Source organism: Choloepus didactylus, chromosome 11 (genome assembly GCF_015220235.1).
Source record: "Choloepus didactylus isolate mChoDid1 chromosome 11, mChoDid1.pri, whole genome shotgun sequence".
In the NCBI taxonomy this organism is placed as follows: Eukaryota; Metazoa; Chordata; class Mammalia; order Pilosa; family Megalonychidae; genus Choloepus; species Choloepus didactylus.
The window spans coordinates 22581194-22585536 of record NC_051317.1 but is presented as its reverse complement, the minus strand read 5'-3'; the positions used below and the strand labels follow the sequence as shown (position 1 = coordinate 22585536).

General features: G+C 34.2%; 1 pseudogene; it reads left to right on the top strand.

Moving 5' to 3' along the window:
• The first annotated feature begins 1119 nt into the window (after positions 1–1119).
• LOC119506396 lies at positions 1120–1942 on the top strand (annotated as a pseudogene).
• Positions 1943–4343: the final 2401 nt, after the last annotated feature.

Sequence of the window (4343 nt, the reverse complement as noted above, 5' to 3'; positions counted from 1 at the left end):
TAGCAATTTATCTTAATAGACACACAATATATAAAGATGTAATTTCTGGCAATATCAACATAAAGTGGCAGGGACAGAGATATATAGGAGCAGAAATTTTATGTATTGTTGTAACTATTTCAGTATTGATTTGAAATAGGTTTCTGTATGTTTAAGATTTTAATTTTAATCCCAAGGTATTCATTAAATACAAAAAAAAAAAAAACAAAAAAATATATACTAAAGAAGAAAATTAAAAGGTAATCAAAATGTTACACTCAAAAAATAAGAAAACACAAAAGAATGCAGTAATGGGGGAATTGAAAAAAAATATGTGACAAAATAAATACCAAAATGGCAGATGTCTTTCCTTGTGATTATTTTAAATGTAAATTGAATATACTGTCCAGTTAGAAGACAGAAATTGGCAGAATTGATAAAAAATGTTGATCCATGTAGATGCTGACAATAAGAGACTCACTTTAGATCCAAAGACACAAACAGTTTCAAATTGAAAGAATAGGAAAAGATAGTACCTGACAGTAGTAACCAAAATACCTGTGGTTGCTATACTAATTTCAGAAAAAATAAACTTTAAAATAAAAATTGTTACAATAGACAAAGAAGTACATTATAAAGTGATGAAATGGGAAATCCAGAAAAACACATGCAATTCTACACATATATAACCTAATAACAGAGCTCAAAATATACGAAATGAAGATTGACATAATTGAATGAAGAAATGACCAGTTCTACAACAATAGTTTGAAACTTCAATATGCGCTTTCGATAATGGATAGCACAACTAGCCAGAATAAGAAAATAGAGAATTTTAACAACTCTATAAAGCAGCTAGCAGCTAGACCCAACAGACATATGCAGAACACTACTTCCAATAAGAGCAGAATACATATTCTTCTCAAGTGCACATGAAATATTCTCCAGCATAGAACATATGTTAGGCCATAATGCAAAGCTTGATTTTGCGGGAGCCTGAGACCAAGTGGGAATGGAGTGGCTCAGTCATTGTTGCCAACAATTTCCTTCTCCCCATGATCCAGTCAGTGATTTGATTAGTCCATCGACCCTGAAGCCAAGACTTGTCTCTTACTTAGTTCTGGACCCCACCTGGTCAGCATGAGTGATGTAGAGGAGAACAACTTCAAGGGCACAGTCTCACTCTCAGTTAAAAGCTCCAATGGGATCTCCTGCTCATGTAAAATCTGAGAGCAAGTCAGGATCTAGTGGTCTATCAAGGGTTTTCAAATACTTTGAATCCCATTCTCAATTGAGATAAAAGTCCAAGTTGAGATCAAAGAGGCATTTTCACAGATGTTACACTCGATCCAGATCCCACTCTCATTCTCATAGGAGGCAGTCTGCAAGTAGATCATATATACTGGAAAACCAGTGTCGAAGGACATGAAGTCATTCTCCAATGTCTAACCTGAGAAGACATACAGGCAGCAGGGAGAATCTCAATCCCAATACATGTCTTGGATTATTTGGCCTCAGTTTGTACACAACAGAAAGAGATTTCGTGAAGTATTTTCTCCATATGGACCAATGGCATCAATGTTGTTTATGATCAGTGAACCCAGGCAATTGCAAGGATTTGCTTTTGTTTATTTTGAGAGAATAGATGACTCAAAAGAGGCTGTGGAAATGATAAATTGAATGGAGTAAGATGGTAGAAGAATTCGTGTGGATTATCCTGTCACAAAGAGCGCACACACCTACACCAGGCAACCACATAGGCAGACCAATTCACAGTGGTGGTGGCAGTGGAGGTGGAGGTGGCAGCTGACTGCGAGACTGTTACTGTGATAGAGGATATGATTGTGGATATGACAGATATGAAGACTATGATTAGTGGTATAGGAGAAGATCACCTTCTCCTTACTATAGTCAATACAGATCATGATCAAGATCTCATTCTTACAGCCCAAGACACTATTGAGAAACTGAATTGTTGCAGTTGGGGACATGTTTTCTTTTTCTTTCTCTGTTTTGTTTAACTCTGGATTTCTCCAAGCTTTTAATTCTTGCTACTCCTTAAAAAGAATCCTTTAAATATCTTTGGTTTATTTAGCATCTACACTTTGTAAATCATATTACTGTTTTCCTTCCCTTTTATTATACTCTTGAAGATATAATTGTCATTTTGAGTAAACATCTTGAGTGAAAAAGGAACCCCAGTGTTATGCTTTGTAAATTATTTTTCATTGCTTTTAAAGAAAATTAACTCATAATCAAGTAAGGAAAGAAACTGACCCTTTTAAAGCTTCTTTTGTGCTACACATTGTACTAGTGATCTGCATTTACAACCTTCCCTTCTTTCACTTTCTTTTGGATATCATGGTAATACACAAAGTAGTTCAGTTATGTCAAGTTTGGGGTGGCATGAACAAAAATAGTTGAGTGTAGAAAAGTTTCAAGTTATTATAAAAGAAAACACTTGGTCATTTCTTTTGAAGAATGGAATTCTTGAACCCTAAAATTAAGTCTTTGTTTTTTAGAGATGGAGAGCTTGTTGTATTTTAAATCCAGCTGTTAAACCTTACAAACTTAAAGTGTGATTTTTTCTGTTAAACTTGTTGAAGTTTAAATATTTCCTTAATCAGTGAAGTACAACCCTTATTTTTTAACTAGAGCAATTTCTGTAATTTGCTGTTAGAAATTTTCATATTGGAGCAATGGTTACGGCTATTGTATAGTACAAAGTCCTTAGAAGATAGGTATAGGCAAAAGTAGTCTTTCAAATAAATGTTAATTTGTTTGAAAAAAAAACAAAGCTCAAAAAATTTTCAAAGTTGACATCATGCAAAGGTTATTAACTAGAAATCAGTAACAAAAAAATGGGAAAATTTACAAATATCTTAAAATCAAGCAACGCTCTCATAAGTAACTAATAGGTCAAAGAAGAAATCACAGTGATATTAGAAAATATGTTGAGATGAATGAGAAGAAAAATAAAGCATGCCAAAACTTTGAATGCAGTGAAAGCAATGCTCATTTATAGCTGTGAGTGCTATAAATTCACAGCTATAGGTGTGAATGCCAACATTAAAAAGATCTCATATTAATCACTTAACTTTATAGCTTTTGGAATTAGTAAAAGAAGAACAAGCCTGCTTCTGATGATAGGATTTTCACTGAGACAAGGATATGAAATAAGTTTATCAAATGTCACTATTCTTGTCATAAGTCTCACTATTTTTCAATCTCCACCTTTCTATAAGAAACCAAATCATGTCATTAATTCAACTTACTTCGCCTCTTATGGTAAGATATCAATTTTAAAACAGACATTTTAAGATTTGGAATATTGAAAATCACTTAAACCAATAATTGTAACCATGAGCCTGGCAGTGTCTTCCTTTAACCTGTATAACAACGTAAACTTTTTAACCCACAGTCAAAACAAAATGGCTACCAAGGTAATCACCCAGTCTGCTAAATACTTACATCATGAGACAAGTCATTCCAAGTAACCACTAGAGGTAATTAAATAATTGTTTACCATTGCATATCAATGATTAGTATCTTATCTATTATTGGTAATGGGGTTATTAATGGCTTTATATCCAGCAGAAAATATAAACATTCACAGATGCACATCTTTATGGTCTGTTGTCTGCAACCAATTATGGAAGCACATGCTTTCCCAGTCAAAGTTTGTTTTGTTTTGCTGAAGCTGCTGGAATGCAACATACTGGCTTTTAATAATGGGGATATATCAGCTTACAAATTTACAATTCTAAGACCATGAAAATGTCCTAATTAAGACATCAACAGGGCCATACCTTCTCTGAACAGTGGTGACCAGCAAGCTTGGTTTTCTCCATCATATAGCAAGGCACTTGATGATGTCTGCTGGTCCTTCTCTCCCAGGTTTTGTTGCTTCAGCTTCTACTTACTCTGTGCCTTTTTTTCTGAACTTCTCTGGGGCTTTTTTTTCTGTGAGCTTCTCTTAATTTCATCTATTTTATCCTCTTAGAAATCCAGTAAGGATTAAGATCCATCCTGGGGCAAGCCTCAACTGAAATCGCCTAATCAAAAGGTCCCAACCACAATAGATCTGAACCCATAGGAATGGCCTTTCCTGGGGTACATAGCAGCTTTAAACTACTACAGAGTTCAATATAGAAACAGAAATCTTTTTGCATATTTTAAGCAAAGAAAATTGGAATTAGATGTTCTCACAATTATTAAAGTGTTGGAGGAATAGGCTTTAAGATGTGCTTAGAAATGAACCATATATCAATAAAGAACTACTGCACTTGGAAATTACTCTCTCTGAGTTCACAACTGACCCACTTAATTTAAAAACTCACACCAGTAGATGAAATCCAGATTTC